This window comes from Dermacentor variabilis, chromosome 4 (assembly GCF_050947875.1).
Source record: "Dermacentor variabilis isolate Ectoservices chromosome 4, ASM5094787v1, whole genome shotgun sequence".
Classification (NCBI taxonomy): domain Eukaryota; kingdom Metazoa; phylum Arthropoda; class Arachnida; order Ixodida; family Ixodidae; genus Dermacentor; species Dermacentor variabilis.
This window is the reverse complement of record NC_134571.1, coordinates 214,199,841-214,225,706: the sequence shown is the minus strand read 5'-3', so window position 1 is coordinate 214,225,706 and position 25,866 is coordinate 214,199,841. Positions and strand designations below refer to the sequence as shown.

Below are 25,866 nucleotides of genomic sequence, written 5' to 3'. Positions count from 1 at the left end.
GTTCTTCAATTTTAACATTCTTTAGTAGCATGACCTGCAGCGACCGGCCCAACGGTGCGTGACCTGTACTGTGTGTGCTCTGCTTTACTCTTTGAGATTTGTGAACTTGTTCTTTCTTTCCCCTTCCATCCGCTTCCTATCTTCAATTTCTATGTTTCTGTCTCCAATTTTCTGAAGAGTAGGCGGCTGTTGCGGCCCTTCCGATAGCAGGCCGTTTCCTGCTCTTCGCTTTCCATTTCCTTTTAACTGCATATATGTTTTCAAATCAAATAATATTAACAACATTTATCTATACGGGAGCACACACATTGACCGTACGCCAGGTAAGACTGATGGAGCCCATGTGAAGAGAAATATAACGCGGAAGAACGCATAAAAGGGAAAGAAAACAGAAGGTGCTGAGTCTGACATCGAGCGTCGGCGAGAATTTTTGAGAAAATAAAGTAGAAATCAAGCGGATTAAAGCAAGGCGCTGTGTTCGGTTTACTGCCACTTAGGTGTGCACAAAACATCATATCGCACCATTTGGCGCACATCAGTTTCTGGTAAAATACGCGCATGAAACGTGGACCACAGCAAGACACAGGAACATTAGAGACAAGCGACGCGGGCGGCGCAGATTTCAAATAAAGCTGGAAGACCTCGCTTGTCTCTGCCGGTTTCGTGCCTAATTTTGTGCGTGTTTTATTGTACCGCTTTTGCCTGAAATAGAAGACACCACGCTTCTACATTTGCGTTAATAAACGAAGAAAAAAAAAACAACAAACCACAATGTGCTAAGCAAAGGCGTTGTGAGAAGACTCCTGCCGCGGTAATCTCCCGAGTCTGTTTGTACTACACTGTAAAAATGTTTACACCCTTAAGGGTGCCTTCTTGTCGCAGTGGTAAGACCCTTACCGTTAAGGCCTTAAATAAATTTACAGAGGACGAAAACAGAACTCTAACTAGACGTGCATGACGAAAGACGTAGTTGAAAACTATGTAATCATTCTCACATTCTTGGGTGCACAGAAATATGCGATAGAAGAGTTTCACATCTCCTTATTTTGTTGTAACGCAAGCTGAACAAGTACAACCGAAAGGCACATCTGACACACACAGAGCATAATAAAATGTGCCGTACCAAAAAGCCCCTATAGCTATCCTCATCGACTTCATATCTCAACGTGAAATTATCTTGCCGTATGTTTCAGTGCGCCAAAGGCTGTCAGAATGATTACATAGTTTTCAATTACGTCTTTATCCCTGTTTATCCAGCTTTATTCAACATTCCTTTAATAAACAGAACGGACAGAATAGTACGGACGCCCAAAAAAAAGTTGGTAAGCCTGAATCCAGAAGAGAGAGATGCAGGCTGCTATCAGCGTAACTTGCTTCTATAAATTTTGAAATTACGATGTTGTCAATTTGATTTCCGGTCAAACCACCACCGTTCCGGTGGAATCAGAGTGCAGAAACGGTTGCGCACTCAGAATAACATGGACTTTGCAGAACTGAGAATGGTGAATGTTAATGTGCAATACCCCAAGGCCACCGCTTTGGTTCATGAAGGAGAACGGGGTGGCATTCATTTTACTGTTTTTCGTGCGAACTACCTTCAGCTGCGCGATAGCGTGGAATTGAGAAATACATGAGGTATATTTTCTTAGCGCGGAGTTCGTTAACACCTATAGCCTTTAAATGTCTGAGCAGGAGTGTAGGCCAATGCTGTCTTACTCTGTATAGAAGGGTGGCTTCCATGCGGCTAATTTCCTTTAGGACACAAGGCTGATGTCATGGCTTCCAAAGCGAACGAAAGTGGCAACAACTTGCATAGAGTTCAATAAAATGGTCCAAACAGAACAATTATTCTGGTCCTGCAAGCCTGCCTGAACGACAGAGACAGCATGGGGAGAGGAAGATTTCATTACGAACGCGTCGAACAGTTAGTTTTCCCAAAAGGATCGCGGATAGTACGCCAGAAAGTGTCAGGCATTCTTCCCCCATTTCTGCGAGAGGTAGGAAAAATGGACATACGGTGACTTATTTGACGCAGGAAGAGACGCTCAGGCGCGGAACTTACGAGCAGATCTGCCAGGCTAAGTCCACCTGTAACAACATCAACACCACCACCACAACGTTCTGTTTAGTAAAGCAATGTTGAATAAAGCTGGATAAACAGGGATAAAGTATCTCAGGTAGCTTGTCTGAGGCACTTTATCCGTGGTTATACAACTTTTACCCCACATTCTATTCCTATGTGAAAGTCCCCATCTTAACAATTAAACCAATAATGTTTGAGGGGTGAAGTGCCAGCGCATCCGCGGCACTAAGTGATATCTACGCGGTTCGAATTCGAGCGCATGATTGATATCACGCTGATACAGCAGACACCCGGCTGCGCTCTATAATTGTAATTTAGGCTTATAGTCCGTATCTAATATACCAAATATTATTTTTCTTTAATACTCTCTTACCTTCACATTACAGATTTATGTGCATCGTAAATTGTCTCCCACTTTGTTTCATGAAGTCAGACGATGCACACTGAAATTCCAGCGCGCAAACTGTACACAAGGGCAGTTTCAGTTAGGACTTCGATACAGACTAGATGACTATGTTTTGTTTGGTCCACTACGCTAACTGTATAGTACCCAAACCACCTTAAACAATCTCACGTGTTAGGCATATTGATTAAAGTTCCATTTATTGCCTATCCGGCTTTTCTATTCCATACCAAAGGTCCATATTTTTTCAATGAAACGCACAATCTAGTATTTTTTCAAAGAGATGACATGGTAGCGTTTGAACTGGGAAAGCTGGGAATCCCCCGTGACTGCTGCTTCGTGGTAAACAGCAGGTGACGGCTTGTTTTTGCTGCGAGGTTTCTTTGTGCCACGGAAAGACCATTACGCATTCCTCACGTTGCTTATGGTGTCGCGGCACCTGCCACTGTGTTCACGTGACACGTTCTGGTTGTGCCTTTATCATTTGTTGTTTTTGTTTGACGTCTTGCCTTTTTTTTCTCGTGAACTGGTCTCTTTCGTATCCACGTGACGAATAAGCAAGTAACATTTTATGAATAATTTTATGTGAAGTAAACAAACTGTGGCGGTCTTCTTTCTTCACATTTCTTCACAATAGCTTACATTTATACCTTGACAATACTTATGGTTATATATTTGAACCTTCCTATTCCTCCTCTTCTACATTTCCGTAATGTTTCTGCAAGCACAAAATTAATTACACGAACAGCAACGGTTGGCTTGCACTTACTTTCCCGATAAATGTATTTTCCACTGGGCGGCTGTGCCGGAGGCAATCGAGGGGATGTCCGATTTCTTCCCAGAGTGTCCGCAGTCTCAGAGAGCGATGGGAAGGAAGAGGCCGCCACTTGCCATCGACGTTGCCTAACGACAGAATGGGGAGGTGAGGGAGAGCGGGCGTGCTCACCACTTGGCCGTCTCCCTTATTTCGTCGTCCATGCTCGAGTAGGGACTCCTCCCTGTAACCGCGCCCGCCGTTTTCCCAAAGGGGAACGTCGTAGGCGGCAAACCGAAGAGACTCCATTTGCTCATGATGGATGGATGGAGCGGGGAGACCACCCTTTCCTCTCCCAAAATTGGAGAGAGAAGTTTGTTGCCAACCAGTGTGGTCGAACGTCGTGGAAAGCGGGGAGGGGGGCAAAGAGAGCAAAAGACACGGGACAAGAGGCCACCGTTGAGGAAAGCAAGAACAGAAAACGTAGACGAGAGGAGGAAAGGAAATGGGGAGGGCACGGCCACAACGCCCAATGGAACGAGGGGTTCGCGAAGCTACGGGAAGTCGGGAGGCCGGGCAGCGCTGGTCGGAAATGTCGCTTTATAAGCGAGGCGAAGAAGGTGTGCCACTCTTTGGCCACCGATCGATAGGGCGAGGGGCAATAGAACGCGCGGGGAAAGGGGAGCAGCAAAGTGTCGCTCGCCCATCGCTGCATAGACCGTGACTTTGCGGAGCTTCCGTTGTTTCTCGTCCCTGTGGTGCTGCTGCACGACGAAGCCAAATTCGGTGCGGGGCAAACTAGCCGCTGCATGCCCTGCGCACCCGTGCTCATTCCGCGTGCATCAGAAACGGTCAAGAATAATTTGCGGAGTTTGACTTCTGAAAGCTAAAGAAGATATTTGCGAGACGCGTTCGTCAATGGCGTTGGATTAATCTTGCTCGCGTGTGTAAGTGGTTATCAGCACATGGCCGCGTTTGCGTTTGTTCCCTCATCTCGAAGCAACCAGGAGTGCGATGTACGGAAGACTCAGAAAGACTTAAAGATATGCTTGTAATTACCTAAGGCAACACAGTTTTTCACAAGTCCGTAATCCTTACTTAAAATTGAATTCTTAGGTTTTACGAGCCAAAACCACGATGTGATTCTGGGGCATGCCGTAGTGGGTGACCGCGGATTCATTTTGACCGCATGGGGTTACTTAACGTGCGCATGGCACACGAGCGCTTTTTCATTCCGCCCCCATCGGAAAGCGGCCACCGTGGCCGGGTTCGAACCAGTGACCTCCGGTTCACCAGCAGCTTGCGCAAGCGCACTGCGAAGTGCGTATGTATTGTGACGCCAAGCAGAGATTAAATCAAGCGGACACAACCAGCTACTGCAACTATTTGGTGTCATCACGCCCGCCCAAGCGAAAGACACCATGCAAAACGGAAACGACCTGCCGACGCTGGTGAACGGCGCCTGGCATTGCAGGCACATCTCCTACATCTGGGAGGCCGGTTTGGGCGCCTCGCTGTCAACAGATGAGCGTGGCCACATTTTACTTAGTCCACTAGCCGGCTTTCCGGCCATATCCTCAAAAAAGACACGTGTAACATATTAAACAGCGTAGGGATTACCCACCGGTTCACGTGCCATGCACGGTGCTTAAAGGGACACTAAAGGTTACCAGAAAGTCAAGTTAAAGTGGTAGAGCAATGTTCTAGAACGTCTAAGGCGTCAATATAATCGCGAACAGAGCTTTCGTAACCGAGAAATTGAGGTAAATGCATGACACCATTTGAGACCCCTCAGCGACATTCCGGTACTAGCCCGATGACGAAAGCACTCCTCATAATTTGTGTTACTAATACTCAACTACTCGTATTGAAAATATCATTTCATTCGATTATAAGACGGAAGAAAATGCTACTTGTCTACGTCTATTCGATTCTACGAAAAAAATAACATTTTGACGTTACCCTTCTGTAGTATGGGTGGTCGAAAGGTTTCGTTATCGCTCGACTCTGCGCTCTCGACTCTGCGCCGCGCACGCTTTGGAGTTTCAGTAGTTTCGTTGTCGCGTCGTGCTGTGCGGGTTGTGCTGGCTCGCGATACTTTCATTTGGAACAAGCAGTGAGAATGCTACGTCCGTGTGATGTCGTGGGCAGCCCTCGTTGCTTTCCCGCTCCGGAGAGCCGGTGTCGAGGCCGCCGTTGTAGTACGCAACGACGCCGGCAGCGCGAGCCCCCAGCAGCAGGTCGCACTCGTCAGTGCTCAAATCGCTGAAGCTGAGTCCAGCATCGCAAGCCAATCTGTCGTTGTCAGGGTCCATTGCGACGAGCGTCGAGGTTTGCGTCATAGAATGAAGTACCAGCTTATGGTCGCGCGTTTCTCCTTCCGCTAACCACCATACTCCCGCTTTCGCTCTGCTGTCGGCTCTGTCTTGGCTCTGTTTCTGGCCGCGCGTTTGCGTTTTGCGCAGAAAAGCCGTAGCGCCGTCTGCGTACGCCGTTCTACTCACCGATGGCGCAACGTCACTATGAGACCATAATGTCAGTACTCCTCGATCGGAGGGCGGGCGATTTGAACTGCGCTAGAGGTACGCGTACGCTTCAGAACATATGTTCTCTTAAAATAAGTCTCTCCTTGGCACGAAACAAGCATTTCGAGGTTTCTGGGATGGTATTTCAGCAGTCCACGTTGACTTACTAGTAACCTTTAGTGTCCCTTTAACCACGATACAGCGCGCGATGTCCGCCAGCAAAGCGGGGCCACCGGGGTCCCCCGTTCATCTTTTCCCTGCCTCCAGTGTAACTTGCTAGCTCCGTTCTTCCTTTCATATGTAATCCCTTCCACTCACGTACAGATCTCTTTGTCACACTTGGCCGCAGAATTGTTCGGTACACGCTGCGCAGTGGGTCAGCGTGTACCGAACAATTCTGCGGCCAAGTCTGACAAAGAGATCTGTACGTGAGTGGAAGTACCGTGTACGATGGCCGCAGCTATTATATTTTCTTCATTTCTTGGTATTGTCTCATTTATTCAACAATCAATCATTCTCACAGTTTACAGCAGTGATTTTAAAGAAATAGGGTCACTAATGGAGACAACGGAGGATTTCCAGTCCGTCTTACTTCTGTTGATGTCATGCTTTTCATGTTAAAGGCGTTTAACTTTCTCTTACAATTATTTTAATTAACACTAACGACTCATTGCGCGGACGCGAGTCACAGAAGATGAATAATTAGCTATATTTTCAGGTTTATTGTTAAGAAGTGTAACAAGTTGTTAATAGAACAGTTTCATTCAGTGCATCGCCGGACGCGATTGACACGCGTTTACCTTTATTGGGTGACCGTGTGTGACCGTCTAACAAATGTTATCGCTCAGCGCAGGACGCGTCCGCTTGTATCAGAATTTTTCTCGGATGTCATCGATGGTTCTATCATAGAGAAAGAAATTCAGCAAGACGGGACACCCGGGCGAAAACTGGCAACACGAAACACGTCACGCCTAGTGTTAATCCCATCCGTTAGTTGACGCGAGCACCGGGAGAAAAAAGAAAAAAGAACGTGAAATGAACTTACAGACAGCATTTTATTTTTTTTATTCTTTCCCGCTAAAACTAAAAAGTTTTGCATATAAGTGAACTTATATATCGCGACCTATTTTTTTGTGCGTCACCTAGCTACAGCTGGCGGCACTCCTGACGCGTCATGTGATGCGTCATGCGCCAGATGTGCCAAGGCAAATATACCTGGTAGCGAAGCTTCCATAGAAGCCCATACGTTCAAAGCATGGCGGTTCATCGATGGTTCATGGTACTTAGCGCTATCTGTTCGAGGAGGGAACACTTCCGGCGAAAAAAAAAAACAATATGACACTCTATCTTTTAAAAACAGAAATGACGTCATAGTGTTCTCAAAGGCGGGAAATTTGTTTTGGTGTTCTGCCATTAGAGCTTTATATTCAATTTCCCCGCCATTCGACTTGATGGGCGCTTCGAGCTTTCAGCGCGGGAAGCGATGCAAGGAAAGGCCAGTCGTAGGGGTGGCGAAATCGCATCCCTGAACAGAACATGCTTTCTTTGGAGACCGACGAAAGATTCAGGTGTAGAGTGCTGGTTCTATCATCGGGAATCCAGCTCGTTGGCCCGCTCTGTCGCTCGAAAATAACTAAAGTAAGCAATTATCTGGCGGTCGTAACTCACTACTTTTGACTGAAGAGGTGGAGAAACGATGAAGCTAACCGCGTCACGAAATTCAGACAAACGTCGACAAGCAAAACAGCACAACGTGTGAGGTGGGCGTATTCTAACAGGTGAACTTCTCCAGCGTGCCTTTCTGCACACTTCAAGAGCTACATGGCTTTGCAAGCGATAGCGGCGTCAACACCCTCTTATGATGGGCGCTGATAAAAGGTATTTGTTGATAATGATCAAATAAAATAGAGTTGTCTTATCTTCACTCGTGACGCATATATAAAATTGATAAAGAATTTTATTTTCGTTGAATCAATCTATCTGTGTCTGGCTTTATTTAAAAAAAAAGCTTTGTTCTTTCCTAATGTTTGTTCCCTCCAAATATAGTCGCGCTTGAATCGCTGCTCCCATAACAACTCTTGCTGATGTCGGTGACAATTTGTTCTGAACCGCTTTTCGCCCGAAGCTTCGCGACCTATTTGGATCGACCTTGGAGGTGCCACCGAAGCGTGCGAGGTATAGGCTGCGCATGTGAAGTTTGTCTGTTCAGCGACCTCTCTCTTTTAGATGTAGCCCGTTTGTTGGGCTCCCGGCGTTTCCTTGCTTTCCTCCTGCATTTCGGCACAGCACCACTAAACTATTGGACTACGGCAAGGTGAGAAATTTTGTTTGACAGTCTGCGACGCATTTCAAGCAATTTTAGGTTTACGGCCCAAAACCGACACTAGTGATGCAGTTAGCGAAAAACAGCTCGGCCATTCTGGCGCAGGAAATGTTTGCGACGCTTTCTATGAGTCCCAGCATTGTTGTAACTTATTTAGGTAGTTTTTGGGCATGCATGCCGCACCCGGCTATGTGACGCAGTTAGTGAAATGCAGCTCGGCTGTGTGCCGCAGTTTCGCGTGTGCTGAAATTTACCGGGACAAGATCGTGACGCATTCTGTGACCCAAAATATTACTGCAATTAATTTTGTAACTTTTTGGGATACTCTGGAGGCACGCTTGCAGCGCCTGGGGCTGTGAAGCAGTTGGAAAAAAAAAAAAAGAAAGCAAGCCCGCCGTGGTGACAGTTAGTTTGGCGTGTACTGAATTTTAGTGGAACAAATTTGTGACGCTTTTTAGGGCCTTGGAACAACATATACCTTCTTTCGGTACTCACACTTGTCGAAAATTCGACGAGCAATTGCCAAGAGTGATAACACGGGAGTGCGTTGCTTGTGCAGGCAGGACGCGTAAAAGATAGTGTCGAGGAGCTCAAAAACCAAGAACTTGACAATTCAGTCTTCTGAGCGGCTTTGCATCCACGAATTTGTCTTGAGTGCGACTAGAAGGCATTCTGCGAGCGTGTAGCATGGTCTGGCTGAGAGTCTCTATTGTGGTCAGCTCTCTGTGCTTGGCGTACCATCGCGTCGACTGAGGCCAAGTTGTTTTGGAAACGCGAAGTCACCCGTGTATTTGTGCTCTTAAAGTGCCGGAAATAATGCCCTGGAAGGGATGGAGGCTTGAAAACCAAATGTTCATATTTTATGGCATTGTTTGGGAGGAGTCTATTTGCTACGAATGTATGTAAAAGTGAATTTATCGGTAATGCCACCCATTCACGAGTTACGCACATTTCGCCTCCACACGCAATATTCCTGTCGAGTCAATATACGAAAATGATACATGCTTGCAAGTTACTTTCCTTCAGCTGATGCTGTCCAGTGGAGCTTCGTACGGCAACGAATGCTGCTTACCTGGTGCCACAACTTTGTATCAATGCACAAAAAGCCCGGAACGAGCATTTATATAGAGCAAAGTGAATGTTTCATTTCAGAAGACGTCTTGCGTTTACCTTATGAAATTGCACGTGGTACAGATTCGGTGGAGTCTTGTAAAGATCGCTCGCTATCATTTTTACTAGATAAAACGATTCCGCGCTAAGGCCACGCGTGATTCAACAGTAGAAGCGAAAAAAAAAAAAGAAGAAGAAAATGCCGCGCGGATCAGCGGAGCCGGCGTGGCCCGTACCAACTTGTGTTCAAAACGCGCGCGCTCAAAACCGAAACCTGAAGGTGTCAATCGCATCCGATTGGGGCGCTACAGTCAATTCGGCCACTGAATTTCTTTCTCTGGGGTTCTATCCGCTGTGTGTTGTCATTGATCGTTGTGTAATGTAATTGCTTCCATGCGCGACGCGAGTAGTGTATAACATTCTGGAAGACAAGCGGGCACCAGCGATTATTCCGGATCACTCGATGACTGATGTACAAAAGCCGACGCGCTTACCTCGCAGATCATATTCTGACAATCGCGGAAGGTGTTCGCCGCTATCGTTGTGCTTTGAGTGTAGCCTGCATTTGAGGGCACAAGATCGCCCAATAAAAGGCAGTTTCGTTATTGACAGCTTTGCTACTATGTTTTTGACGGTCACTACAACCTGACACTATGGTGAAAATGCTATATTTTACCACCTGTTTTTCTGTAAATGAAACGTCATTCCTCACAGGCAATGTGCCCGCGTACGTTACGTTCATGTATGCACTTAGACAAGCCTGAACTATAGGTAGCTATGACTGCACTGTAATTCCTCCTTTCAGGCTGGATGCCACACGATGGCTATCTATAAAGAAAGTCACGCAATGACGATTGATTTCTTGTTTTTGTTTATTCTGCTTATCGCAGACTCGAAGTCGCACCGTTCAAGATCATGCGTGATACTGAGGAATCAATTTTTATATACTTCGCTCGTAAATGGAAGTACTCAGCCGCAACTCGACGGCTGTGCAGCCAACAAGAAGGCGCAGCAGTACGATAAGTAGTTTTTTCTGTCTGCAGACACCGTTTGTGAGAGATTCGCTAAAAAGAAAGCTATAAAGGAGCGCCGTACGAGATCTTGTGAAAGAAATCTTGACAATTAAAAAAACAAGCGAAAGGGAGAGCGCTACAAGATAACAAAACAAGGAAAGGCGAGTCTCCGAAGCGTTCTTTACTGAGGAGCCCGCTTGACTATCGTTCGCAGCTTCGGGCTATTTCAAGGAAGGTGCATATGTTCCCTTTCATTAGGACCGCATATTTTGCAGTTCTAAATGGCTTCTTGCACTACAGCCAGAAGGCCAGAAAACCAATTTCAGAAGTGGACGGGGATGGCCACGTCTCGCAGCGTCTCCGATATTTAGTTCGGAGCTATTCACACCGCGAGCCCGAGCGTATACCGAGAAACGGCCCTTCAAAGGCGCTGACAGTGAAATATGCATGAGCGGAAGCCGTGAAAGTGCCCGGTTTATGACTCGAGGAGCGTCACAGCGAGCACACAAGCTTGTTATCGGCGCCGAACAGCGCGCCCAGCCGTCGACGATGGCGGCTGCCGCCGGCGCGTGTCACCAACCGAGGAAGGGTGTGCCACGTCGAGGTCAAGTTCTGCCACATTCCTCTTGTTGCGTTCGCCGTACGTTATTCGGCGCGCATTCTGCCGCACCGCCAATCTAAAGAAAAAGGGACGCTCGAAAAAAAAAAAAAAACATGGCTCGGAATTTTGCATTGTCTGAAAGCTACAGCTCCCGGAAGAGCTGAGCATTTGTAGAGGCGACCGAGAGGCTTCACGAGGCGGAAGATCGAGAGGCTTCGCGAAGCCTAAAAAAATTTCGACTGAACCATGCTTTTCAGAGAGCTCCCGGCCACTTCTCGACTGAAAGCGCACCGCTTTTGGCTGTTGCTCACCTCGTGGCGATGCCGCGTGCTGCGCCAACGAAAGGTCCGCTGCATCAGCGCCGGGAGCCGTGCGGGCGTGTAAATGCTTCTAAATTAGCGATGTGGGAAGACCGTCGTTGTAAGATTGGAAATGTGATGCTTCCATTCGACAGAACTCGTTGATTCTTTATTTCTGGTTTAACTACGTGAAGCAATGCAATGCGTATGAGAGACCCAGCAGAGAATGACTCTGGAATAATTTGCACCACTTCGATGATGATGATGATGATGATGTGAGCTGCGGGGGATCTGGCCGTGCTGATGTTTGCCGTTAGTTGCTCCGTTTGAGCGTCTCCTTATACCACCGGGACCTTCTCATAATGACCAACCACAGACCGATACGCGAGTGTTTCCACATTCCTTTACATGTAAATGTGACCGCACTGTCCCGGAATCGGAGTAGGCAGGTGCGACGCCATGACCGAGTTAGGTATACCTCATCTAAACACCCGAACAGCGTTTGTGCATTTAGCGCAATCATACCGTGGCTAAGGTAGCAATAGCTTCAATTCGTTGTTCTGGTTGTATTGCAGCTTTGAGTAGCAGTCGCGACTTGGGGCATTTAGCGTGCAGTCTGTGATAATCGCAGATTGAAAGTCCTGGGCGTCGCCCAAGGGGAAGCCTTATCCCGGGACCAACTTCCCTATTGAAATACATGTAAAACGCAGAAACGCTTTCACAAGACATCTATTGGACCCATATGAACAAAATTTATTGCATTTGAGAGAAAGACAGAGATAAAAGATAAAATAACGGCAGGGAGGTTAACCGGAAGTAGACAACGGTTTGTTTCCCTCCACTGGGGAAGGGGCATTTGAGAGAGATAGCTATTCTAACAAGAATAATTTGTGCTTAGAGCATAAACTTTAACCAGTACTGCCGAAGTCCGGTCACTTTGACAGAGATATTGAGTGCTTTATTTTATCATTGCCAGAATTTTTAAAACACACATGCACGCGCGCGCTCACACACGCACACGCACGTGTATGTGAACGTGCTTACAGAGCCAGTGCAGATGCTAAGCGAGCTCTGCTAACGCTGCTTGCACAGGGGTGGCGCAATAATTTCGTGCCACGCCTTCCCCGTCAACTGACCGCACCATACATTCGTGGAGGTTTGCTGCCGCTTGTCGCGGGCCGGGAGCAACGAAACAGAAAACTACAGTATGGAAACGCTGATAATGAAAATTAAGATGAAACAAAGAAATGAAGCTGCTGGTGCACTGTATTTGTCATGTAGCGCGAAATTCAAGTACCCGGCGGTATTTCTTTTTTTGAAAACGAGATGGAAGCATGCGCGATAAGATGTACTTTTGATTAAATTATGCGTTCTGATTTATTTTCCTTTCTTTCAATCTTACAGAAAACTTTGCATAGGTATTTTTGTATAATGAAGAAAAATTGTCTTTCGAAATATACGTCGACATGTGCCTTCCTCTTTCACAAACGCGCATATCTTGGCTTTAATGCCGCTAGAACTTGCATCATTATCCGCTTTTATTAATAAAAGGCGCAGAAAACACTAGACGGCGATAACTGTAGAAAGGCGCGTGAATTCCGAAATAAAACGAATGTGTTCAGTGGGACGACAGTAATGCATTAGCTCTCCCTCGCAGAAGGCGTTACTTTCAACAGCACACAAATGCAGCCGCTAACGCCAGTCTCGGAACATGCGACACGAGTTTGAACTTGCTCTGCAGCGAAGTGCATCTTCTGCTGACGGCCGCGCGCCACCTGCGCGGGGCCGCTTTCTGGCGCACGCCTTTAGGAGGCGCCGCTTCCCCTCCCACCTGCGTTGGCCGCTCCTCCTCGCAATTTTTTCGTTGTACACAAGCTGGCAGACTATTCGCGCTTAAAGAAATAGGTAAAATAGCAGCGCATGTACAACTATTTCAGATGCATAGCGGGAAAACAAAAACGAATGCTCGACAAGGCAAGGGCATTATTGTGGAAAGAAACAATCTCTGTTATGCAGGCTCGACGCCAGGTCAGTGATAACGCGAAATTCACTATAGTGCACATGCGTATATATTTGTTTAGGCTGGTCGGTTCATGTCTTGAACCGGGACAGAACTGCACCGTTGCCTGTGCAGCCTTCACGTCCTGTCCACTGTCCTGTTTCCCCTGCTCAAGTTAACAACTGCGCATTGACGCATATCCATATCATTACTAATATCGATGAGATAGTTCAAGTGGCTGAGGAGTTCTATAGAGATTTATACAGTACCAGTGGCACCCACGACGATAATGGAAGAGAGAACAGCCTAGAGGAATTCTAAATCCCACAGGTAACGCCGGAAGAAGTAAAGAAAGCCTTGGGAGCTATGCAAGGGGGAAAGGCAGCTGGGGAGGATCAAAGAAAAGCAGATTTGTTGAAGGATGGTGGGTAGATAGTTCTAGAGAAACTGGCCACCCTGTATACGCAATGCCTCATGACTTCGAGCGTACCGGAATCTTGGAAAAACGCTAACATGATCCTAATCCATAAGAAAGGGGACGCCAAAGACTTGGAAAATTATAGACCGATCAGCTTACTGTGCGTAGCCTACGAAGTATTTACTAAGGTAATTGCAAATAGAATCAGGAACACCTTAGACTTCCGTCGACCAAAGCACCAGGCAGGATTCCGTAAAGGCTACTCAACAATAGACCATATTCATACTATCAATTAGGTGATAGAAAAATGTGCGGAATATAACCAACCTTTATATATAGCTTTCATTGATTACAAGGAAGCGTTTGATTCAGTCGAAACGTCAGCAGTCATGGAGGCATTGCGGAATCAGGGTGTAGACGAGCCGTATGTAAAAATACTGAAAGATATCTATAGCGGCGCCACAGCCACCATAGTCCTCCATAAGCAAAGCAACAAAATCCCAATAAAGAAAGGCGTCAGGCAGGGAGATACGATCTCTCCAATGCTATTCACAGCGTGCTTACAGGAGGTATTCAGAGACCTGGATTGGGAAGAATTGGGGTTAAAAGGTAATGAAGAATACCTTAGTAACTTGCGCTTCGCTGATGATATTGCCTTGCTTAGTAACTCGGGGGACCAATTGCAATGCATGCTCACTGACCTGGAGAAGCAAAGCAGAAGAGTGGGTCTAAAAATTAGTCTGCAGGAAACTAAAGTAATGTTCAACAGTCTCGGAAGAGAACAGCAATTTACAATAGGTAGCGAGGCATTGGAAATGGTAAAGGAATACATCTACTTAGGGCAGGTAGTGACGGCGGATCCGGATCATGAGACACAAGTGATCAGAATAATAAGAATGGACTGGGGTGCGTTTGGCGCGCATTCTCAGATCATGAACAGCAGGTTGCCATTATCCCTCAAGAGAAAAGTTTATAACAGCTTTGTCTTACCAGTACTCACGTACGGGGCAGAAACCTGGAGGCTTACGAAAAGGGTTCTACATAAAGAAAAACTGAAGAGTCTGTCGAATTCAATAAGACGCTCATATACGGATACGGGAACCTTATAAACCATGAAGGGAAATTTTTGGGGGGGATTTTTCACTTAGCGGCGACGCAATCGTCGGTTAAAATTGCGCTGTAGCTCCGCCGCCGTCGAGCGCCGCGCGCTGCTGCTGACGCTGACGATGCGAGCGGAGATCGGAACCCGCGGCTTAGTGACGTCAACACTGGTGTTCCCCTCCTTCGCAGTCTCCGCGACCGTGCCTGACCGGGCTTATTTCTGCGTGCGTGCCGTCCTAATCTACTTCGCGCGACCCTACATTCGTTTATTTGTGTGTATATAGGAGTGATAGTTGACGCGCGCAGCATCAATTGTACTTGTAGGCCGATCAAGCCGGCGTTCTATGCAGCCTACGCTTGCACGAACACCAGCGGCCGCGACGATGTTCCGATGTTCCATTAGTTCCTGCAAGACAAGAAGCTTTCAGCTAAGTGGGAGGCTGCTGTGAAGCGAAACAACTTCAAGCGCTCAAGAACAGGTGTTGTCCTCTAACCACTTCAGCGACGACTAGTACCGGAGTTTATCAATAATGCGCGCTTTGGGTTCTCCTAAAAAAATAGTTAGCACGCTGAACGGAAGGTGCATGTTTATCGCCCACCCTTGACGCAGGTTTCATCGCCAGGCGCCGCGAATTTTCTACTCGCACGTGTGTTGCGAAATAGCCTGCATGCAGCTACCATAACGCAGTGCAAGCGTAAAGTTTGCATATGGTGGAAAGCCTGCTCACGCCAAAACGCTGCGCTCCCCCATCTCTCGCACACATAAGAAACCGACCATCTCACGTAGCCGACGGAATTCGCCGGTGAGTAGCGTGCGGATGGCGCGCAGATGAAGGTTCTATACTACACGTGCTACAACAGCCGGTAAACTTTTTCCGCGTTTAAACCGTCTGTGTAGATTGCCGACAGCTTTGGGGCAGCGCATCACCGCTTACGTTCTACGAGTAGGCATGCAGGAACATAAAACTACAGTTGTTAGCCCGGAAACGTACCCACTGGAACGCTGAATGCAGCTTAGCATAAAAACATACCCGCCAAAGAACATTTCCAACACAAGGAGATGCTAACACTGCCTTCGCTCTCGTGGAAAGCAGTGCTTGTACTAGCATTTTTTGCTTCCTGGGGAGGCTGGCTCTTTGGAATCGGCTCGTACATGTAGTATGAACAAGTATGTACGTACGTGTAGAATGTACAAGTATAAACCCCTTACAAGTGATCTTGCAGGCGACAGCGACAGCGCTACAAGCGAGGCGATGGCCGTCGCGTTCACTCGTCGTCTGCAAGCCGAACTCCACGCGAGCGACAGCTTTGAGCGACGACTTCGCGGTATGAGGGCAGCAATATACGCGCCGAAACTAGCGTGACGCATGCTTTCTCAATTTCATCATCATCATCAGCCTGGTTACACCCACTTCAGGGCAAAGGCCTCTCCCATACCTCTGCAACAACCCCGGTCATGTACTAATTGTGGCCATGTCGTCCCTGCAAACTTCTTAACCTCATCCACCCACCTAACTTTCTGCCGCCCCCTGCTACGCTTCCCTTCCCTTGGAGTCCAGTCCGTAACTCTTAATGACCATCGGTTATCTTCCCTCCTCATTACATGTCCTGCCCATGCCCCCCCCCCCCCATTTCATTTCTTGATTTCAACTAAGATGTCATTAACTCGCGTTTGTTCCCTCACCCAATCTGCTCTTTTCTTATCCCTTAACGTTACACCCATAATTCTTCTTTCCATAGCTCGTTACGTCGTCCTCAATTTGAGTAGAACCCTTTTCGTAAGCCTCCAGGTTTCTGCACCGAAGGTGAGTACTGGTAAGACACAGCTATTATACATTTTTCTCTTGAGGGATAATGGCAACCTGCTGTTCATGATCTGAGAATGCCTGCCAAACGCACCCCAGCCCATTCTTATTCTTCTGATTATTTCCGTCTCATGATCCGGATCCGCCGTTATTACCTGCCCTAAGTAGATGTATTCCCTTACCACTTCCAGTGCCTCGCTACCTATTGTAAATTGCTGTTCTCTTCCGAGACTGTTAAACATTACTTTAGTTTTCTGCAGATTAATTTTTAGACCCACTCTTCTGCTTTGCTTCTCCAGGTCAGTGAGCATGCATTGCAATTGGTCCCCCGAGTTACTAAGCAAGGCAATATCATCAGCGAAGCGCAAGTTACTAAGGTATTCTTCATTACCTTTTAACCCCAATTATTCCCAATCCAGGTCTCTGAATACCTCCTGTAAACACGCTGTGAATAGCATTGGAGAGATCGTATCTCCCTGCCTGACGCCTTTCTTTATTGAGATTTTGTTGGTTTGCTTATGGAGGACTATGGTTGCTGTGGAGCCGCTATAGATATCTTTCAGTATTTTTACATACGCCTCGTCTACACCCTGATTCCGTAATGTCTCCATGACTGCTGAGGTTTCGACAGAATCAAACGCTTTCTCGTAATCAATGAAAGCTATATATAAGGGTGGGTTATATTCGGCACATTTCTCTATCACCTGATTGATAGTGTGAATATGGTCTATTGTAGAGTAGCCTTTACGGAATCCTGCCTGGTCGTTTGCTTGACAGAAGTCTAAGGTGTCCCTGATTCTACTTGCGATTACCTTAGTAAATAGTTTGTAGGCAACTGAGAGTAAGCTGATCGGTCTATAATTTTTCAAGTCTTTATCAATTGAAGTTGATGTATTTTACTGAAGAAGGAGCATAAAATATTTCTGAAGGTCTTGCACTAGGTTCTTATTCTTGCACGTGTAAAATTCAATAGTTTGCTCGTTCCATCCGACAAACAGTAGTATTTGAGTTCTGTACATCCGATTTCGGCTTCGCACAATTGGCTAGTCGCTCATAGCATTTCCGGGCGACGAGCGACGAGTTCTAGATTTCTAGAAACGAGCGATCGAGCTACAACACCGAGCGATTTGTTCAAGCGACGGCCCGTTTTGTCGCTCGAAGCCGTCGCCCGTCACCGTCGCTCGCAATATCGCTCTCGTAGAGTTTGTACTTAACGCCGAACTCCTCAGAGAAACGTAAGCTCTCGAAAATTTCCATGACCGTCTAAGCAAAACACCACCAAACTACTTTGCACCGCGCTTCGTGTGTAGCGGCAGCAGTCGGTCCGGACGAACACCATTGTTGACGTCACGAGGCGCCCGACCAATCACAGGCGGAAACGAGGCGCGCGAGCTGGGCGTGTCTGTTGCTGCATTTTTCGTCGAAATAAGATATGTTTGCGCTTTCTATCGCTCAATTTCGATGCGATATTCGAATTAAGAGGGTTGAAAACCACGGCTTACTGCTCTTCGCTCATTTTTTCTAGAAAAGCTTTCAGCTTCCCTTTAAATTGAGGACGACGCAACGAGCTATGGAAAGAAGAATGGTAGCTGTAACGTTAAGGGATAAGAAAAGAGCAGACTGGGTGAGGGAACAAACGCGAGTTAATGATATCTTAGTTGAAATCAAGAAAAAGAAATGGGCATGGGCAGGACACGTAATGAGGAGGAAAGATAACCGATGGTTATTAAGAGTTACGGAATGGATCACAAGGGAAGGGAAGCGCAGCAGAGGGCGGCAGAAAGTTAGGTGGGCGGATGAGATTAAGAAGTTTGAAGGGACAACATGGCGACAATTAGTACATGACCGGGGTAGTTAGAGAAATATCGAAGAAGCCTTTGCTCTGCAGTGGGCGTAACCAGGCTGATGTTGTTGTTGATGATGATGATTGACGCATATGGAAGAAAAAGTTGGAAAAAATTGTACCTATAATGGAAGTCGATAAATTACAATGCCTTCTTGGGCCAGTTGGGGCTGAGAATGAGATGCAGGAACCGTTCGTTGGACCACCCTTGCTAGACGTCAACTAGGGGCCTTCCAACTGTCTTGCCATCAGTCTTCATCATCATGGTTATGATCGATATCATAATTATCATCATGAACACAATCATCCCCCTTAATCGCCATCATAGCCGTAATGACGATGAGCGCTGCTCTCAGAATAAGTTATCTCGTTTGTCGAGAGGTGTGCGGTAATTAATGAAGCTCTCAGAGAGTCACACAGCTCGCAGCGAGAGGTCACACAGCTCAGGCGATCTAAGCACACGGCTTCAACCAGACTCGTCGTCGTCGCCTTCCTCGAAGGAGTGCCTACTGCTCTTTCTCCTTCAGCCCAATTATCTCCCTGGGGTAGAGGAGGCGTCCCGGCACCCTACGGGCAGGAAGCACAGGTGCACCGAAGTGAGGCTTTAGCTGCTGAACGTGCACGATTTCGCGGCCTTAGCGGCGCTTATCCGAAGGTGGCTCAAGTGGTTGTACAAAATAGTTCACCGGAGATGTTTGGCTGACCACACGGTAGGGACCCTGGTACTTAGAAATGGGTTTGGGTGAAAGTCCAGGGCTCGCAGCAGGAAACCAAAGCCAGACAAGTGAGTCAGGGGCATATGATGCAGGAGTGGCAACGATATCCCGACGGTACTTCTGTCGCTGCTGAACTTCGGAAGTAAATGTGCGGGCGAGCTTTCGACACTCTTTCGCGTGTGCAGCAGCTTCAGACAGGGTAGTCGCCTCCAATGTCTAAGGGCGATACGGAAGGATGGTATCCGTTGTGCAGGAAGGCTAGCGTCCGTAAAGAAGAAAGAACGGGGAAAATCCCAGTAGCGGTCTATGAGGCGGTATTGTAAGCATACGTCACGAAGGATAGAACGCGGTGCCAATTCGCCTGGTCATATGCGACGTACATGGCTAACATGTCGCCAAGAGTGCGGTTAAAGCTTTCAGTCATCGCATTAGTTTGCAGTGGTGTGCAGTACTGGTACAGTGAATTACGTGGCATTCCTTGAGTAGGGCTTCTATAACGTCAGATAGAAAGACATGGCCTCTGTCGCTCACCAATGCTCTTGGGACTCCATGGCGAAGTATGATGTTACGTAGAAGGAACCAGGCAAGATCACGCACCAATGCATTGGGCAGAGGCGAAGTTTCAGCGTAGCGCGTAAGATGGTCTATCGCCACAATGGCCCAGCGGCTGCCGTCTGATGTACTCAGAAGGGGCCCGTAACGATCAACTCCGACACAGTCAAAGGCACTTCCTGGGTAAGGCAATGGTTGCGGTGGAGCAGTTGAGGGACGAGGGGTATTCTTGCGGCACTGGCAAGCAAGGCAGGAGCGGACATATTGGCAGACGAATCAGTACATCCCGCGCCAGTAATAACGGAGTCGCAGGTGCGCGTATGTTTTTAGTACTCCTGCATGCACGCATTTCTGGTCATATTGAAATGCTGCACATAGTTCCGAACGAAGGTGCTGAAGGACTACGAGTAATCATTTGTGGTGATCTGAGAGGTGCGCCGGTTTAAGAGCCCGTCACGGACAGAGAAGTGGTCTGCTTGGCGACGCAATACACGGCCAGGAGACGGCGCCAAAGAATGTGGCAGAAAAGCCAGCATAGAAACAATCCATTGATCCTTCTGGTGCCCCAGAAGCATGTTCGTGGCGGTAAGGGAGGACTCGCATATTGGTACGTTCGGATAATTCGGTTGGTCCAACACAGGGGAACGAGACAGGGCATCCGCGTCCGAATGCTTACGGCCAGAGTGGTACAGGATTCGAATATCGTACCCTTGGAGATTTAGCGCCCATCGAGAGAGGTGACCTGAAAGATGTTTCAGGGACGACAGCCAGCAGAGAGCATGGTGGTAAGTTGTGACGTCGAACAGGGGGCCGCAGAGGTAACGACGGAATTTAGTTATGGCCCACATGATAGCCAAGCATTCTTTTTCCCTAACGGACTAGTTGGTTTCAGTTTTCGTAAGTGCTCGGCTGGCAAAGACAACAACGTGTTCATCGAATCCAGTCTTTCGCTGTGCAAGAACAGCGCCAATGCCGACGCCACTGACAGCCGTGTGTATTTATGTCGGAACCCCTTGGTCGAAATGCCGGACGATCGGGGGGGACGTAGGAGCAGCCTCGTGACTGCAACATCGCAAACTGGTTGCCACGCCGAGTGGTCACGGTTACCCGCGAAAAGCTGCGTCAAAGGCGCTATTATGGTAGCGATGTTGCGGATGAAAGGGCGAAAATATGAGCACAATCCGATGAAGCTGCGGAGTTCTTGGTCTTCGGTCGCGAAGATTCGGCGATGGCTTGAAGCTTGGTTGGATCTAGCGGCACACCATCTTTCGAAACAACGTGGCAAAGGTTAACTAGCTGGAGGGCGGCGAAGCGGCACTTCTTCATGTTGAGCTGGAGTTCAGTATCGGCGACGCAAGTGAGGACGCTTCGAGTGGAATAAGGTGAGAAGAAAAGTCCGGGGGAAAATGACAATGATATGGAGATAACACAGGCATGCCTATCATTTGAGTCCGGGGGAAAATGACAATGATATGGAGATAACACAGGCATGCCTATCATTTGAGGCCCCGGAGGATGTCATCTATCATTCGTTCAAATGTGGCAGGCGCATTACACAGGCCAAGAGGCATTAAGCTAAATTCAGATAAGCCGTCAGGCGTAACGAATGTCGTTTTCGGGCGATCTGCCTCAGCCGCTGGGGTATGCTAATAACCGGATCGCAAGTCCAAGAACGAAAAGAATTGAGCGCCTTGGAGGCAGTTTAGTGCCTCGTCGATACGGGGAAGATGATATACATCTTTCCGAGTTATCTTGCTGAGTCGTCGATAGTCACACGAAAACGAATTGTCCCATCTTTCCTTTTGACCACAATACCGGAGGTGCCCAGGCACTGTATCACGCCCTGGCTGTATCACGCCGCGTTGGGGCATGTTTCCTACTTGTTCATCGATGACGCGGCGCTCCATCGCGGACACACGGTATGGACGCTGGCGCAGCGGCGCATGTGGTGTCGATGTGGTGAACGACTGTGGAGGTAGGGCCTAAACCTAAACTGTTGAATCGTAGAAAGCAGCACAGGAAACGGGCTCAAGGGCAGAAGAGAAAGGAGGAATATCGGCGGCGGTGGTGACGAACACCCGAGCAGAACATAAAGGCCAACCTTCAGAAAGACTGCCACAAAATGAAGTGAGTGCTAGTTCTGCACGGGCACAATCAATAACTGCGTGATGAGATGCGAGGAAGTCTCATCCTAGAATGATGGCATGAGAGCGCCGAGAAAGAACAACAAACTCAATGTAGTGGAAACTGTCTCGTATGACGACAAGGACGGTGCATGTTTCTAAAGGCTCAATTGGCTCAGCGCTTGCTGTAGGTAGCGAAATGACAGAAAACGCCATCGCGACTTTTCGAACCGTACGGCGAAGATGGTCGCCAATCACACTGACACTGCGGCACCCATGTCAAAAAGCGCGTGGACCGTGATACCCTTGGCGTATAGACTTCAATGACGTTCGCAGGGAATAAACGAGATGTTGAGCAGTTCGATGAGATCGCACTTCCTGCCTCCGAAACTGCGCCTTTTAGTTTTCGTCTACACCAGAAGGGCGGTGGATAATGAAGCGCAGTGGTCGTCGAAGGGGAGACGGAGACCGACGAGTGCTGAAGAGAGTGAAACATCTTTAGTATTAATATTTGAAGAGTGCTGAAGATTCCGGGGAGAAAAGAAGCGAAGGTCGGTACGGATGGAGCATTGCCGGACTAGGAGTAAGGAGCATTCTTTGTGATGTCGCAGTGTCGGGAGGGTACTAACTCCGCTGGCGGCAGGCCCGTGCCACGTGGCCTGAAAAGCGTAGCAGATGGGCCGGTGGTCTTGGGTACGCCATGGATTGTGAACAGGTGCCCAGGTTGGGGTGCACAAACCTGAACCGGGCGTTGGGAGGTTTGGAGGCGTGCTGAAGCCGCTTTCGGGACGCGTAGTTGACAGCTGCAGAACGCGACGCGTTGAAGCCGCTTGTGGGCGTCTAGTGCGCAACTGCAGGCGGAGGTGCAGATGGCAGCTTATGTGAGCGGAACTGGCGCTGGAGGTGGCTGATTAGCGAGGGGTAGTGCGTCGCTTGTTCATGTAGGACCCATCGGAGTCCTGGAGACAAAGAGGACTCAGACGACTGGGTAGCAGGTAGAAGTGACAGTTGGCACGCGACTTCTCCGCGAACAAATTGTTTGATTTTGTCGAGGAACGAGGAGTGAGCGGGATCAGCGCTGGAACTTCGGTTACGGCCGGAATCGTGTCGTCCGGCGCGACAGATCGGCGCGTAGTAAGGCATTGTTTGCGGAGCTTGTCGTAGCTGTGGCATAGCATAATGACGTCGTCAACCGCTTGAGGATTTTTCGTCAAGAGCATTTGGAAGACGTCATTCTCTGTGCCTTTCAGGACGTTCTTATTCTTTGCAGGGTCGGAAATAGTGTGATTAATGTGCCGGCAAAGGCGAGCTACATTTTCAATGTATCTGGAGAAGTTTTTACCCTTTTGCCGAGTGCGACCACGCAAGCGTTGTTCGGCGCGAAGCTTGTGCACAGCAGGGCGATCGAATATTTCTTTGAAGGAATGCGCAAATGCCGTCCAGGTGGAAATGGCGGATGTGTGATTCGAAAGCCAGAGATTAGCTACTCCAGAAAGATAGAAGATGACATTAGTCAGTATAGCTGTGTCGTCCCACTTCGAATGAGAACTCACGCGGTCGTATGACGAGAGCCAATCCTCCACGTCGTGATCATCGGTGCCGCTGAAGACAGGAGGATCTTGTTGGCGTAGAGGATTGGAGCAGACGATAGGCGATGCCTGGGGAGGATCGGGCTGTGCGGCGTCCTGAGACATGGCAGTAATTGTGGGGGGGGGGGGGGGGCGTCCGATAGCTGTGTTCGAGCTTGGCGAAGGGCGCAGCAGCTCCACGAAATTGTCGGGAGGTGTTCGGGGCAATTATTGAAGCTCTCAGAGAGTCACACAGCACGCAGCGAGTGGCCACACAGCTGAGGCGATCCAGACACACGGCTTCAACCAGACTCGTCGGCGTCGTTTTCCTGGAAGCAATGCCTACTGCTCGTTCTTCTCCACTACAGGTTCATTGTCATCATTGTCAGGCATCACCTTCAGTCCTGTTCCATTTTTTCAGACAGAACAGGAGCGCTATAGCGTAAAACTATTCCAAACATTTCTATTCCAATACCGAAGTCCGCCCTACGTGATTGGTTAAAAGCTTTTTGGACCACCCAAGTCAAGTCAATTTTATTTCAGCATTTCTTTTGTAGCCCCACTTCGCCTGGCTGTCACGGGACGTCACAAAAGCCGCGATAGCTCCCCATCTGATATGACGTGCGCACACTGATTATGCATGATTTGACCGAACAAAAGCAAATAGTTATTTCTAATTCGACACTTTTTCGCCGTTAGCCCTCGTCTATTGGTCAAAGGCTTTCGGGCTGCACCCACTTTACCTACGTGTCACGCGACCTCAAAAAACCACAAAAACGCAGCGCGTAAAAGTGACGTGTACGCTTTAACGATGAAATAATATGCCGAACAAAACTGAGTATTCTACTGAATAGCCGCAGGCTACCCCGTTCCGAAAGGAATAAAAGATGGCTGCCGCCAATCGCCCAGGCACTAGCTACTCGTACCTACCGGAAAGCATGTGTTCATTAGTGTATAATAAAAGTTTTTCCGTGGCCGCGTAACAATTTCGAGCACTTTCGGCACATTTACGACCTCATTCTGCCAACTCTTCTTTGCTGAGGATGCATTTTAGCGCCATTCGTGAGCTTCCGTTGCATGCCGCCGCGATTTTCGACCAGCCAGCGCGAGTTAAATAAGGCAAAGCGGACCAATCGCAGACGGCGGCACCACCCTCTTCGTCTAGTTATCGATTTTCAGTGCAGTTGCTCAGCCCCATGAAATCCCTCTCCATTTGAGCTTGCTACTCTCTTCTTGTCAGCCAACTGGATACGACAAACCGCTCAACGTAGGCAATGTTATTTGTTTTTGAAGGAAACAAAAGTGACCTCCTCTGATCGAGAAGAGCGTTTGATTGGTCTGTTCAGACAACCCTGCGGATGACCGCCCGATGCTTGCGTCGGCGGTTACGCACATTGGACGTCAGGAGATTGGAATAAAAACATGTTGGAATAGTTTTACGTCATACGGCTTCAGTCTTCCGGATCGGCCCAAAAAAGAGGCTGAAGATAGGTTAGAAAGAGAAATGGCCCATATGGGAAAGGGGCGGTAACTCCCCAATGTTGACGTTGTTTTCAGAGTACATCTGCCGCATATCATTATACGCTGGTGGCGAAATGACTCATCCTGCTGCGTAGTCTAATGAGGAAGTCCGAAAACTGCCTGGCGTCCTCACGTGCTGCGAAGGATTTTGTATATTTACTTTGCTTTATTTAAATATTTATTCATTTATTTAGTTATATATTAATTTGTCATTTTGTTTATCTGTATATTTGTAGTATTTGTACATTTGGCAACCGATATAGTGCTTGCTTCTTCCCAATGTTATAATGTACGAATCAAATGAGCCATTATAACTGTTGCGCTAAAGGAACGAAGACACAAGCAAAGAAAGCGGCAAAAATTTCTTCAAGTCACTGTATATTTTACATTGCAGTTTTTTAGAAAGGTGATTGATTCTTACTTGCACGCTGACGCCTGCACCGAAATAAGTTTCTTCGTTTGTGAGAGCGCCGCGTTCTTCCCGTGTTTTACGCATCAGGAATAATGAATGCATAGTGACTTACCGACATTGCACCTATGGGATTGAAATCACCCTTACAGCTCATAAAAAGTTCGCTACGACATGCGGGAAAAGCATATAAAGTAATAAAAACGCTGTAGTACAAGGAAGGAAGGAAGGAAAAAGTGGAGAAGGACCGGCAGGGAGGTTAACCAGTTTAGCTTAACCGGTTTGCCACCCTACACATAAGAGCGGGACGGACGATGTGTGTGGGCGTAGTACAGATGAATATAGTACTTTCCGCATAGCCTGAGTTAGGGACCGAAGCAAGCAGGCCTCAACCGTACACAGACGGTGACTTTCAAACAAGAAAAGAAGAGGTTCCGCACACGTTTGCAATACTACGCAAAAAAAAAAAAAAAAACATTAGCCGTCATCCAAGCCAAACACACAGAAGCATAAAACTGGACTTTTGACACAAAAATGAAAACAATCTGTAAGCTACAAAAATGATGAAAACTAACAAACAATTTGTAAAAGAAACTCGCAGTATATATATATAAATAATTCGCCAAACTGTAATTCAATAGAAACCCTATTAAATCCTTCAGAGGTGTTGGTTGCGCATTCTAAGAACTTCGTTATACTT

General features: G+C 47.8%; 1 protein-coding gene across 2 annotated transcripts in view; it reads left to right on the top strand.

Moving 5' to 3' along the window:
• LOC142580105 (CD151 antigen-like) overlaps positions 1 to 25,866 on the top strand; it is a 501,150-nt gene that overhangs the window by 143,632 nt on the left and 331,652 nt on the right. The window lies entirely within an intron of this gene.